Here is a 14,640-nt window from a genome sequence, read left to right as displayed (position 1 = left end):
TTCTCAGCTCTATGAATATTTAAACTAACTTGCAGGATCTCAAGGACCTCCCTATCTACCCTTCGTAGGGATGGTAATGATCTCTGAATATGAAATTAGGAATAATTACGATCCATTCATCCCATTTAATAGTGAGTCAAATAATTCCAGTGCTTGTTGGCAGAAGTTCTCTGGAAGTTTTCTGGCCTGCTGGATGTGAAGCAATTTCGATGCCAGCTGAATTAGCAGCTTTTCTCCGTGCTAGCTCGCGCTCAAGGCTGCCGGGACCCGCAGTGTCTGTCCGTGCCCTGCTGAGGCCCTGGGCTCCCCCTGCCCCTGCCTTGGCTTCCAGCGCTCCCTGTGAGCTGCGGGGCATCCTCGGGGAGCTCCCTGCCCGTGGGGGCTGACACTGCCGCTACACCAGGAGCACTGCGTGGGGCTGTCGGAGGAGCCCGGCCATTTGCTCCCGTCCCCAGCCCAGCCACCACCGCGGCGTGCAGAGGTCCGGGGGGGCGAGCAGGGGGCAGCGGCTCGGGGGGGGCCGCGCTGGGCGGGCAGCGCAGCCCCTCGGCTCGGCGCCGCCGGTGGGCGAGCTCCCGGTTCCCTCCCCGCATTACTCTTGGTCTGCGGGTAGCGGCGTCGAGAGTCTCCTTGTTTTCATTTAATTGATTTCGCTCCGCTTTTAATTAGCAAAAGTGGGATCAAACTCCAACTCCCTGGTAATGAGGGCATTGTCTCTAGCTTGTTTACATTTTCCGTTTAAAGTGCGTTGGTTTTTATCTCATTTCGCTTTTCCCCTTCAAACAGCTCGCTAGTAATTACCTGTTCTCGTATTAATAGGTTGCTTTCATTCCATCACCTGTGTTTTTAAAAGGCTGCTGATGGAGTAAGTGCCGGAGAGACTCGTCACCGAGTGACACGAGCCGCTTCAGCGCTCGCCTTCGGTGGGCTCCTTGCGGTGGTGCCGGGAGCCCTCAGCCCGCATCCCCCTGCCCTCCTGGTGCCACGGGAGGGTTCCCAGCCCCCCTGCAGCCCCCTGCCTCTCCTGAAGGAGTTCTGTGCTCTGTTTGTTGGGGCCGTTATTGGGTTCGCTCACTCACAGGCACCAAGTGGCCGAGAACAGCGGCTATAAAACAGTCTGGAAAGGCCGAGGGTTTTTTTCTGATAGCTAACTTCCAGACTGCAGCAGTAACTTTAGGAATTCCCAGGCACGTCCGAGGACAGCAAGGCAAGTGCTCCGTTCCCAAAGCTAATATAGATACAAGCAACAAAAGGAAAAAGGAGCTTATGACTAAACATTACCATAGCCTGAAGATCACAGCAGTATTTTAAGCTACTGCTTGCTATCTTTGGACTGTGACTCTCTGATGAGTAACAAAATATTTGCTTTTTTTTTTCCCCTTTATGGATCTGTCATTCTACTGGCAGAATCTTGTCCTATTGACCCAAAGAACCTCAATTTCAAAGCTATTAAAACCTAATTTTCTATACCAGGCTCCTGAGACAGGCACTAACTTTCATAGAATAATTCATTTCTTCCCCTGGAAGAAAAAAGAAAAAAAAAGAGAGAAAAGAAAGCAACGGTGAAGTGTTGGTACAAAGAGAAGCACAGGACAGAGCCACGCCGCCTGGAAGAGGCTGCCTGTGTGTTTGCTGCTGATATTCCCCCGCAGTGTCCTTCCAGAAGAGGAGCACAAACGCTCCTCAGAGCAGCGGCGGCGCGGGGCGCGGGCTGTTTGCAGAAGACGACTGCCACCGACTGATAACGTGCGGCCACCGTGCCGTCGTGCCCAGCTCTGTGGGCAGGGCTGGGCACCAAGGGGTGGCTGCTGGCCCCCCAGCAGGGTACATGAGTCCCACGGGGGCATTTCTCTTGCATCTGGGCCCGTAGCACCTGCAGAGCAGGACGGGTATCTCAGGCTCATCCTGCACCCACTGCTGTCCTGGGAGGTTTGGCACGTCTCTGTCTCCTCTCTGTCCTAGGCTTGTGCTAGCTTGTGTCCAGCTCCGAAGTCTTAAGTGGCCAACATCCTATGCTAAAGCAGTGGCCACTTGGCTGGTGATATTTCTGCAATGCTCGTGGGTTCTGATGAACGGTTCGGGAGGGATCACAAGGAGTTTGTGGCTGCCAGCCGAGCCGGTCCCGCCGTACTGCTGGTTCCCTTTCCAAAACTTAATGAAAGGGAAAAGCTTCAAAGAGTAAGACTTAAACTGAATTTCAGCATCTGGAGGAAGGTTTACGGACAAGAACAAAGCAGCATTTCTAGCGGGATGCGGATGCATTTTACCAATTCGTCTCGACAGAGCTGATTTTGAAGGCTAACACCAACCTTGCTGCCAGGGCTGTGCTTACGAATTTCATTACTGATCAAAGCGTGCGAGGAGGAAGGGGAAGGTCACGGCAAATGAAAACATGCAGTTTTCTGGGGCCGGCATCTCACTTTGATATCTAGGGTAACTGATAATTGAGAAAAGGCCACAAGGCTGCTGTTTGTAAGAGAGACAAGGGGAGCATTTGCCTGGACAACGAGGGGCACACGGGGGTTGCAGCCGCGCCGTGCTGGGGCTGCGGAGCCCTCGCCGTGCTCACCCATGTGCCAGCAAGTCCATGGCCTGCCATGTGCTGCCGAGCCGCCGTTTAGTATTCTTAGTCGTGGCAACACTTTGTTGGATAAGTGCTGTTTAAACCCTACAGATAGATAGAGTATCTGGAGTGGCATTTTAAAAGAGAAAATTGAGACAAGATTCATTACAGACACCAGTAAATGTCAAACATTTTATCAACTGTGTAAAGTGCCGTGTTAAGCTGTCTTTTCCCCCAAAGCTTGATTAAAACCATAAATGCCTTTTTAATATTAATATTATTCTCTGCTAGTTGCTGCTTGTTTGGTTACTTATAGAATCATAGAATCAGTCTTGCAACAGCAAGACGCAGCTCGTGGCTGCGGCGCGGTGCCGGCTCCGCGCTGACGCCTGCCTCTGGTCTGTGCTGGGGGCTGTGGCGAGGGGCCCTGCCGAGGATGGACGCCTGCTAGGTGAGGGAAAAGGAAATGTTTCCTCACCAGGAATCACGCTGTAATCCTGAGTGGGAAGGGAAGGCTTTTAGGGTCGTCCCGAGGCAGCATCTCAGCCCCCACTGCTCTCAGCCCACGGCTGCTGTTGCATGCAGGGCTCTTTGATCTCGGCAATGTTTTGCCTCGAATTCTCCAAAGGCAGCATCTCAGAAAACCAGTCTGCACCCAGACTTCCCCTGAATTAAAGCCGTGACTCTGCAAATAAGGTGGTGCTTGCAGCACAGCTCAAGTGGCCCTGGCCTGGGTGGGTGGGGGTCTCCAGAGGCACTGCCCCGAGCTGGGGTGCAGCTGCCCCCATCTGCTGTGGGACCCCCTCTTGGGACCCCCGACCAACGCAGCCCCTGCACCTTGCTCCATTCCAGCCTCAGCCCTGCTCGGAAACCCTCCCGAATGCATTTCTGTCTTGCAAGGAGAGTTTTCTATAACAGGTCTTTCTAGCTAAGCTGTATTTAATTAAAAGCTGGCTTTTTGTTTCATGTACTAATTAGCACTCTTTGCTTGCAGCCTCAGAGTCAATCAATATCTAAATCCGTGGTCTAAATCTAGCACAATAATAGCTGTATAAAGTATTTCAAAAGAATCCCAGAGTTGTTGCTGTCGTCATCTTCTGCGTGAACATAACACCAGCAGCACAGCTCTGCCAGAGATGTCCCATGGGGAAGCGAAGAGCTCTCCGGTTTCCCCAAAGACTCTGTGATTTTGCAGAAAATGTGCGCTTTTATGTAGTTTTCAAATAGTAGCGTGCCTCGGAAAGCCGTCCGCAGCGTTTCCCAGGCACACCTCGCTGGCAGGGCACTGCCTGCCCTCCTGCTAGCGCAGCCGTAGCCGCGGTTGCTGCTCCCCTTCGTCCCCAGCCCACCCCTCTCTGCTCTCTGGGGCTCCTCGGGGACCAGGCTCCTGCCTGGCCTTGCAGCATCCCCCCCGCCTCTGCAGCCGAGCAAAGCAACCCAGGCTGCTTTTTTTATTTTTTTTCATTGAGATGATCAGAACCCGCTTTTCAAACAGATTATTCATTACAAAAATTATTTCTGTTATAGATGCATCTGATCCTCTTAAAGGGTGCCGTTTCTGATAGCATAATGAGCTCATGAAAAATACATAACCTGGAGTGTCTCTAGAATATTTATTTATCCAACAAACCTCGCTCGTAGCATTAAACAGCTGACGAGGGTGCGCCGCGCTGCCAGACGCAGGCTCTGAAGTTTGGGGACAGTGCTGGCTGTTCGGCGGCTGCCACCTCCGGAGGCAGGGCCCCGGCCCCGCAGGACCTCGCTCGGTTGTAGGACATGGATTTAGGGTGTGAGTTGTGTCTTCACCGTGTGGGAAACCTGGCTTTGTGCAGGGATTCCTGCTGCTGCGGGGCATCGCATGCTCTGCTGGCGTCCGCAGCGGGAGCTGGCTGGCGGCTGCAGCCTGGCTTCCTTCCCCCGGTGCCGTTAATAACAGCGCCGCTCCGTTCCACGGGCGCGCTGACACGGTGACTTATGCTGGGCTGTGGCATAGCAACAGGGCTGTAAATTAATTTCGTGGGGACTGATAGGTGGAATAAATGATGGTAAATGAATTAACTCTGTTTGAGGATTAACGCAGCCTGGGCGCAGATGGAAATGTGCTCCCTTGCTGGCGTTTTTGGCTCACTCGAGCCCTGCTGCAGTCAGGTGGAGGATGGTGCCTGGCTTAGCCACCAGCACCGGTCCTCTTGTATCATTACAGCATCGCTGTTGTGAATTGATTTCAGAAATCCATGCTATTGAGCAAACTCATCCTTAAAGATTAGTAGTTTACTAAAACTGATGTGTTTACCTGGTAGAGCCATTAACCGGCGCTGCTTGTCCGTGTCCTCTCGCGCTGATGCCTGTGCCATGTACTGTAGGCAGGCCATTTGGCAGAGTTTCTTAAAAAAAGGTTTAGACATAAACTGGGATGGAAAGGGATGAACGGAGAAGCTGAGTGAGCATTTGGGGTGCTATAGGGGTTGCTCAGCTGTGATAAAATAGATGTTTAATTATACTGGGTACGACTGACGTGCTCCCCGTGGGTAGCGCATGGTTCTGTCTCCGTGACTTTGCCTTCGGTGCTTGCACGTTGTCGGTGAGGCCACCGGTAACTGATTTGCTGTCCTGTAACCACCGTGCCAGCATGGGGTGGAGATGGCACGGCTTGCCTGATGTGTGCCTTCCTGGTGGGGTCCCGAGGAAAGCAGGACCCCCCCAGCCTGAGCCCCCTCCTGCAGGGCGAGGGCAGGCACCAGCCCGGGGAGGGCACCGTCCCCGCTCGGCATCGGCTCTGGTACTGCTCTATCAGGCCGGAGTAACAGAGACTGAAATCCCCCACAGTGGATTAGAGTCAGCTTTTTAATTATCTTAGCAAGGTTTTTATTTATTTTTTTAAGTATGGGCTGGGAGCTGGAGGTTAACACGAGCACAGAGAAAACTGATGGCTGGCAAGCTCATCATCTGTGCAGTTATCCAAATCACGCATGATTCACAGTTATATAAAGCTTCTTATATAGTAAACAATCTTGTTAATAAAAGCACAAGTGCAAGGTCCAATGTAATCCAGTAAGTGTGACTAACTGGATTTATAGGCTCACTCTCAGCGTTCAGTGCAGAAGCAGACAGATCCCTCAGATCTTACAGGAACTAATTTTTGTGCAGATCCTCAGCATTGATTGTTCCCCTCCAGAGAAGAGGAATGGCATGGAAATAGGTTAGCAGGATTTTTTTTTTTCCTTTTTTCCTTAGAATAAAGCAATGATTATTGGGTGGCTGTAACCTCCCAGGGTGCTTTCACGGAGACAAACGCCTTCCCCTGGCCGGACCACTTGGCACCCTCCCTGCAGTCAGAGCTCTCCCAGCTTTCCAGCTCCGGGGCTGGGTGGGATGGGTTGGACCCCACGTTACCGGAGCTTTTTTCTTTGTGCCATTTGTCGCTCCTGGGAAGGCAGCAGTGGGCTGGGTGGATTTTGTGCACTGTCTGGAGAGAGGAGTGGGCTTTTGGCAGGTGGGCAGCGTTGCTGAGAAGGAGGCTTTGAGAACACGGAATATTTATAGAATATTACAGTAACGGCATTTGCAGATAATTTTGGATATTGAGGGAAAATAGTAGCGTTCGCTTTCCTAGCCATGAAAGGTATTTGTGATGACAAGTTTCCCTGTCCCCTCAGGATCAGCCAAGCCAGTTCCCATCACTCACTTGTAAAACCAAAAAAGATGATTTTTTGTAATTCTCGGAGACAGCAAGTGCTAGTTTTCTGCTCCCAGACAGCACCCACAGAGGTTCCTAACCCCACGCCGAGGCAAGCAGCCTCCTGCAGCCTCTGCCCCAGCCGTGCTGCACTCCCCCTGGACACAGATCGAGGAGAAACCACATTAACTTGAAACCTGCCAGACCTCTGCCTTCGCTCAAGTGGAATAAAATCTTATAATTATGAGAGCGTGCTTTTAATTATATATTTCAAGAACAAGAGGTTCGGTTTTGGTGTTGGCAAGGAGGAACTTGCTCGTTGGCTTGTTTTTAGCTCCAGCGCTTCCCTGCCCGTGCGGGGTGCCGGTGCCAGCGGCGTGGTGCTCGCAGCCCACGGGGGCTCGGGAGCATCCCTCCTCTCCTTCCCCGGCCCCGCCGGTGTCGATCCGAAGGCTGCGAGCTGAGGTGCCATATGTCACCTTCTCCCACAGCCTTTTGAAAGTGCGAAGGGAGAGACATCTGTGAGAGATGGCATTTCCATGCTCGTACCGCAACATATGCTTTTCATGAATAAACCGAGCGCTCTGCTTCAGGCAACAGGTAGCGGGACATATTGCCGGGCCGCCCCGGGGATGCCGAAGGCACGCGTGATAACCTCCTGGCAGGCCCTCGGGAAGGCACGGGCTTCCCAGCACGCGCACGGGCCGAGCCCTCTCGGGGCAGGGATCCCACACACGGACCCAGGCGAGACCCCGGCGGGGGCTCCGGCCTCGCCACGGCCGCCATCAGCGTGACGCAGGACACCACAGGGCCGTAAATGCGCCCTAACCCACTGCCGCGACCCGTCTTTCCAGCTCATTTCCCTGCGATCGTTCTGCTGGCTGCTAATGTACAAACCCCAGCCGCTCGCCGTGGGCTCCTCGTGCGGGGGGAGCCGCGGTTGCCTAATTTGCTATTTCTTTCTTTCCTTTCTTTAAAATTCTGCTTAATGCTTCCAGTGCTTGAGATCCGCAGCATCCCCCCGTGGAGGCCGTTCGTACGAGCGTGTTGTGTGAGGGAGGGAGGGACTTCATAAAACTTCCTGCATTCTGAAGCTTATTTAATTAAAAACTAGTTTTATGGTGCATGCGCTAATTATAACTTTTTAGCCTCGAGGATCAAAATGAACTTGTTGCTTATAATTCTGTAATTCAGATCTACTCCAATTGGTTTGAATGCTCAGAAATTTTCAAAATAATTCATCTATATAAACGCGCTTTGCTGATATGATTTTTTTCTCATTTAAACTTTCTTTGTACTCTTATATGCAAAAGAAACTGCCTGGGGGTATGTTTCTTGAAAAAAAGCAGGGATGCTGATTTTTGAAGCTATGATGCCGCTGAACAGTAACAATTATCCGTGTTTTTTTTTAATACAGCAGCCTAAGATTTCCCACGCAAGTGAGCAATGCAAAAGGGGAAATTGCTCCAGGGAAGCGCTGAGCCATTTTCTATGGTGAAAACGGGGATGATTTCCCTAACACCATCGCTGTGAGGTCTTGAAATTTTAACCTGGGGCTTTCCTTAAAAGCACAGGGTGGCTGGAAGGATGGGCCCTGCGGAGGCTTCGTCCAAGGGGGCCCCTGGGGGTGGCACGGCCCCTGTGCTGCTGTCCCTGGGTCCTGCGGGGTTGGCCTGATCCTGCACTTCCCTCGGGCCCTCCAGCCATCCTCTGGTCTCACACCTTGATGCCAGTTTTGCTGTGGCTGGGCAGCCACCTCCCAGCCGCGCTGCTCCGATCAGTGTCCTCACTTTCACGGACCCATCTTTTACGAGAGTCCTGGGGGTGCATTATTTAGGGATTTCTTTCTTCCTTTGGCGTTGCCACAGGGGCAGGGGTTGGAAAAGCAGAAGGGCTTTCGTTGGCCCCTTGTTAATGCCCTGTCAGCTGCACTCACGGCTTGCCCCTCGGCTCCTGCCCTCCCTCCCCACGTGGCTGGGGCCGGCCGCTGTTGTCTGATGCCGGTGGCAATGCCGACGGCCCGGCGGGGCTGCTGCACCCTTGTTCCTCACGTTTTGCTTATTCACGAGCATCCTCTTGGGCTGTAGGTGGATCACAGGCCTTTCTGTGCAAAGATCCTGTTTTCTCAGCTTGTAGTCCCTTTGCCACAAGACAATAATGATTCAAAATGACATCTGCATCCCTCTTGGCACACACGGTACAAATCATAGTCATTCTGTGTCATAATGAAGCCAATTAGCGCCCGGCTCCGCTGGTGCGGGAGCCCTGGGAAGGCACGCTTGGCAGGGATGCTCGCGTTGCGCCGAGCACCGGGGAGCGACCCACGGGGCACCGACCCTGCCGGCCCCGGAGCAGCAGCCCAGGCGTGCAGCCTCCCTCCCCCTCGTGCACCCAGGGGAGGAGCAGGGAGGAAGGGAAAAGCAGACAGGGAGAGGCTCCTGAGCCAAAATGCCAACCGTGGGGAGAGAACAGAGCAAGATCTCCACAGCCACGAAGCACAGAGCCGGAGGAACCAGAGGGGTCTCGCGAGGTGGCGGCACGCTGCGTGCTCCAGCCGTTGGGGTCTCAGCTGCTGCGGTGCACAGGAGCAGAGCAGAGGCCCCGCTGCAAGCACCAGCCTGCCCTGTGCGTGTGGAAGAGACTCTCGTGGCCTCTGTGTTACTTATCTTGGGGCAGACTGGGGGAACTGAAGGGGAAAGAGAAAGACAAGTCTAAATTCGGAGTGGAAAAGGGTGATGCTGAATTCATTCCGGAGAATGGAGCTGGGTCTCCTGAGCGCAGGCAGCAGCTGTTCTTCCTGAACATGGAGCGACAGATTTGAGCAAACTCTCTGGGGAGTTTTTAATTTTCTATCCACTGATTTCAGAGCTGTTTTCATCCAGACGTGCGAGTCAGGGCTCGGGGAGGCTGCATGCATGCTGATGCGGCGGGAGGCTGCGCGCAGGGAGCCGAGCTTGCGCAGCCACGCCAGTGCGGCCCCGCGACTTCTCGTGGCACAGGTCACACCTCTCGGCTCTGTCCAGGGGAAGTTTGACAAGCAGAGGATGTGAAAGTGTTTTCCACCCAAAAGCAGCACAAAGAGGTGGTTTTGGCACAGAGCCCAGCAGCTACTGGCTGTGCAGCCTGGTGCAAGCACACCGGGAGCACTCTTGCCTTTTCACTCTTACTTCTTCAAAATTCCTTATTTTGATAAAGTAGATTGCTTTGGAGAGGAAACAAGACATCTGTCCTTTTTCAGGCTGATTTGGAGTAAATTAAACAACTTTTTCACTTTAGCATGATGATTTGGGGATGCCTAGTTTTGTTTGCCGTGCCTCCTGAAGCCTTTGGATGAAACCAAAGTGAAAAGTGCAGTAATCAGTCATTCTTATCATCGGTGAGTGAGCGCCCAAAGCAAGGGCACCGAGTCCCGAACTGCTCTCTGCAGCACGACATCCATCAAACGCAGCGGCGTGTGCCAGCAGAGGTGTGGACAAGCCAAGCACACGCAAACGTGCATCGGTGCCGAGGGCGATCGAGTCCCCTTGGTGCTGAGCAGGGCTCTGGGCAGAACTGGTCCTTGCAGTGACTGCAGCTGGGGCTGAAGCTGCTTACAGCATTTGTGCATCTCAGCACACACACATGTTTTCTGAGTACTTCTCCAGAACTGCCTGGAGATAAGGAGGGTGTTTGTTTAAAGTCCATACAGAGATGTCCTCCGGTATGAGCGGCGTGCTGTAATCAGAAATCACATCTGCAGAGCGCTAATTGGGGGACAGGAGGTTGGGCTGGGCAGAAACTGCCAGGAGCCGGGCTGGGAGCTGCGGGTGCGTGGCTGCTGGGCACCTGCTGGTGACACCGTGGTGGCCCTGCCGCTGGCTGCTGCCACCAGCCTCTGCCCCGGTGCCACAGCTCCGGGAGGCAGCGAGCTCAGTGCTCCCTGCGAGGGGATTTCGTGTACTCCTGAATCCTCATTCTGCGCTTCAAAGAGTACCTGCAATTAACTGCTTGCTCCACTTCCACTAGGGAAGATGATATTTTTTCTTCGGTTCATTATAAATAAGCATCCAGGGAAATATTAAGTCAGGAATTAAATTCCAGCTACTTAGGCATTGACACAAGAGTACATCATCTGAGTATCTCAGTCTGAGAAATAAGACGACAAAAGCTTGTGTAAATAGAGGAGCTTACGCTCGGCGCTGGCTCCTCGCTCTGCCAAAAGCACTCCCCTTGCCCTCAGATGTGGGGACGGCCACGGATGCTCCCCGGGTGCACAGGGACTGGCCCAGCCCGTGCACCCCTTGGAATAAACCTCCCTTCCAGATGGACATGACCCGATTTGAGCAGGGGTTTCCATACCCAGCGCAGTGCTTCGGCTGCCCACCAGCCCCCTGCCCTGCAGAGCAGAGCGCAGCACTGCAGCTCGTGCTGTGCAGGTCAGCTTTTAAGTGCATCCTGCCTTACTTCTGGTGTATAAGGAGTTTAAATTCGGAGGGGGGAAACCTGCTAAATCTTGTCGAAAAGCTTGCAATCTGTTAATAAGTAAGTTGCTCATTTAATTAGCTTGATTGTGGTTTTGCTGAGCTAATGTCATTGCCAATACAAAGAGAAAAAAAAATGAGAAAATAAAAAAAATCTCCTGGATTAGCAAAACTTTGATTACAGGTTAGTGGGTAAGGTTTCTTTTTAAAGCCTCGATTATTCTCTGTTGCGCTTGATGGGTACCCATTAAGATGAGGGATAAAGGAAGGCCAGGCTGTGCTCCCCACGCTGTGAGCAGCGCTGGCCTCACCAGTGCAGACCCAGGGCACACGAGGGCTGGTTCTTCGCGTGGCTTTTCAGCGGCACGACCTTCCTTGGGTTACAGGATCAAGGTACGTGAAATAAAGACGGCTGGACCCGATGAAGAATGACTAGTAGCCATGTCTGCACGTTTGGTTAATGTGGTTGTATGTGCTCTGTAGTTTCTGTTTTATCCCTCCACGATAAGGCAAACTCGGCCGGTGTTGCTCTCAAACGTTACACCGTTTTTATTTCGCGGGCTGCACGCTCGCTCCGCAGCACTCACCGGCAGATGAGTAACGCTTGCCAGCTAACTGTTTTTTCAGGTGGGATTAGAGCTGCTTTATTTCCTCCGGTTGCCAGAAAAGGGCAAATGAGCAGCGTTTGGCCTGGAGATGCTGTCTGGGCACAGCCCCACTCCGTGGGCTCAGCGCCCCTCCTCACCCCTCCTCAGTTCGGCTTCCCGGCTGCCGTAATCTCTTTAGAGCAGGCTCGGCATGAAGATAACAACGCCTTTGATGGCTGGAACCCGTCATGATCATGCACTGCTTGGTCATGTCAGGGATAAAAATAACTTCTGTATTTTCAAGGTGTGCAAACGTCAGCTTTTGATAAAAGCAAAGTGAATTTGGAAGGGCATGGCCCCAATTCAGCTGACTGCCATCAGCCTGTGCAGAGCCCATGTTCAAAATGTGCTTAACTGCCATCAAACAGGCGCCTGTTTAAGCATATACTTAAATGTTGCACTAATTAGGACCTGTGAGAACTTGTGTGGTAATTACATTTTTCCAGCTAAACTGCAGCTACTATTATTTTATAAATAGATGGAGCAAAAGCAAATGTCTGTTGCTACCGTACCTTGTGCTTTAGATTAAGAAACACCAGCGGCCTAAAAAAAAACAACATTTATTATTCACTCAGAACACACTTTTAAAAATCAGTAATAAATACCAAAGTCAAAATATTTGGTTTCTACAGAGAGTCAAGGCTGCTGGAGGACTTCTTAAGGCACGGAAGCTGAGGAGGTGCGTGCTGCAGAGCCACGGTGCAAAACGAAGGGAAGGGGCACAAACAGTTGGAGATCAAAAGATTCTCTTCCAGCTCAGATTCATGTGGCACCGAGCTGTTGCAGCGCTGCGTTACGGCGTTTCAAGGACACTGATCCCCAGCGTGCCACGGGGAGAGGCGCCCTGCAGCTCCCGGGAGCAGCGCGGCTCTGCTGCAGTCCTCCTGGCGGGGTGGTCGGGACCGGAGCTGCAGCCAGGCAGAAGTGGTCTGCTGGTGGGGACCTTGCGATCACCGGCGAGCAGCAGGGGGGCTCAGGGGTGGTGGCGTTCCCACGGTGGCGTTCCCCTGGTGTTGTTCCCACGGTGGCATTCCCACACGGCACCGTGCTGGGCACCGTGCAGGCTGAGGCATCGCAGCGGTAGCAGCAGAGGGGACGCAGGGGAGCACGAGGTTACATCGAGCCTGCTCGTTCTCATTATTAGAGTGACATCCTCAGGGGGAAAGGTGGACGGGAGAAGTCGGGGCTGACACGTGCTGACAAGGGAGCTACGAGTAAGGAATGCCCAGATGATTTATTTCTAAAGTAATTAAGGCACTAGGTGACCTGTCCTGAATTCCTGCCCTTGCCACCTGCCCCGGGTGATCAGCTGGAAGTCGCTTTGCCTCTCAGGGCCTCAGACCCTCAGCGGTGACCTGGGCATCGCAGCCTTCCCCGCTGCTACCGCGGGCGGCGTGCACGGCGATGCAGCCGAGTCGCAAACGCTTTGCTTGTGGGACGTGAAAGCACTTGGCAGGATTTATGCAGCCGGTACCCGCTCTGACACGAGGCATGTCCCTGCAAGCATTACTGGAAGGTGCTCAGATCCAAGGCTGGAATGAGAGCTGACTGAGCAGCATATGGGTAAATGATTTAGACACTGAGCAATCACGCATTTCTGAAGCACGCTTTTGTTAAAGGCCTAGCGGGAGAGCTCCCCTGGTCTCATAATAAGCCCAGATAGCGTGTTTATGGCTGTGGTACGTATGGCAAATATAGGCGTTTTGTCTGAACACATTTAAGCATTTTCTCCCATCAGGCCGTGGCCATTTTCAGTTTAAACGATGATAACGCTTTTTGGAGAATGAGTTACGGGTATCAGGGAAAGCTCTGTAAAACGAGAGCAAACGAGAACCCTGCCTCGCATCAGCACTGTGGCAGCAGGATGAGCGCCGTCAGACACCGATGGCATGGGCACGTCCCAGCAGCCACCCTCGCCCCGCCGCCAAGCCGAATAATCCTCTTTTCCCCAGCCAGAACAAGCACTTCATAAATATTCATCTGCTCAAATGAAAGCATTAGCCCTTGTTTCCTCGAGTGGAACTAACTGAAAATTGATGATAGTTTTCTGAAAATGCAAGATTATGTACACAGAAGCAATTATATGTAAACTTATTAATTATTTAACAGCTTGTTAATGAGCAAGGTTTGTTCTCGTCGCTCGGGTTGGCCCCACGTTTGGTGCTGCAGGCGACCACGGCTCCGCGGGACGGAGGGGCAGGTGAAGCCACAGAGCTGGAACGTGTTTCAGCTGCTAGTGTCTGAAAAAACAACCTTTGAACCCAGCTTGTGGAGTGCAGGCAATGCTCAGGCTCGCAGGGAAGTGCAGGAGCTCAGAGCCCGGCCTCCTGGACACGGCGCGGAGGCAGAGCAGCGCTCCTCATCCCCTGCTCAGAGCGCCTGCTCGCAGCCTTGAAGCATTAGCTACATCATATGCTTTTGAAATCCTCATTAAACATGTATAAATGGAAATAATTTGATTTTGTAATGCAAGCCAACCATTCACATTCACACGGGCTGCAGGCCCCTCGTGCAGCGGCCGTGCCCAGCCCCTCGCACCCTGCTGCAGAGCGGGCTGCGGCCCCCCGGTGCTGGGGGCCCCTTCGTCACAGCAGGCTGGCAGTCTGCGGCACACGGTGAATATTCTTCAGTTTTATTAAACTTCCCAAACATCTCGAGCTCTGTTATGTGCTATCAGTGCCTAACTTCTTTATTTGGCTGGATGTCAGAGGCCGCAGTCAGGTCAGGTCCTATTGTGTCATAAGCACGGCACAGTCGTTTGGCGGGTGACAGGAATGATGAAATTTTATTCAATAACTGCTGTAGCGCCACTTTCAGAAATATTTTTTACATCATTGTGACATGTGCCAGAACTCAGATACGCGCTTGTAAATTAGTGCACAGCACTCGGCAATTTCTGGCTAATGAATTCCAGCAAGCAATTTTCTTTGAGATTTGTGGAATATTTTTGCATTATGGATAATAAAAGTAAAAACTAATAAACACTTGCCCATGTAAATGAGGGGAAGTACATTACTTACGCTAAGTAGATTATGTGCATTAATTACAAGTAGATTAATTCCATGAGTGCTAGTGGACATGGAAAGCAAAACATTTGGTGTAATTGCGGATGTGGGCTCCTCCACGTGTTAAGCCCCCAAGCCGAGCCTCCGCCGGTGCAGTAAGGTGCAGGACGATGATGAACGCCAGCTGAGCAGCTGGTCCGGGAGCTCACCTGTGAAACACAGCTCAGATGGAGAGGAAACTTTTTGATGGCAGAGGGTGAAGCTGTAAATGATCCCATTAGAGGGTAAG

The 14,640-nt window shown here is 52.5% G+C and overlaps 1 protein-coding gene across 3 annotated transcripts in view; it reads left to right on the top strand.

Annotated features, from left to right (window-relative positions):
• Positions 1–14,640, top strand: part of LOC310882974 (uncharacterized protein) — a 74,532-nt gene that overhangs the window by 38,631 nt on the left and 21,261 nt on the right. Inside the window, exon 1 of one of the 3 annotated variants that reach the window (XM_083802529.1) lies at positions 10,718–14,635. The exons of 1 other annotated variant lie outside the window; for it this stretch is intronic. The gene's annotated coding sequence lies outside the window, so the exon portion shown is untranslated. Of the gene's footprint in view, positions 1–10,717; positions 14,636–14,640 lie in introns of those variants that run through there. One more of the 3 variants, XR_014573254.1, reaches the window with a different exon arrangement.

The sequence above is a fragment of the Anser anser genome (assembly GCF_964211835.1).
Source record: "Anser anser genome assembly, chromosome: 17".
Lineage (NCBI taxonomy): Eukaryota > Metazoa > Chordata > Aves > Anseriformes > Anatidae > Anser > Anser anser.
The sequence above is the reverse complement of the archived record's forward strand: the minus strand, read 5'-3'. Positions and strand labels throughout refer to the sequence as shown.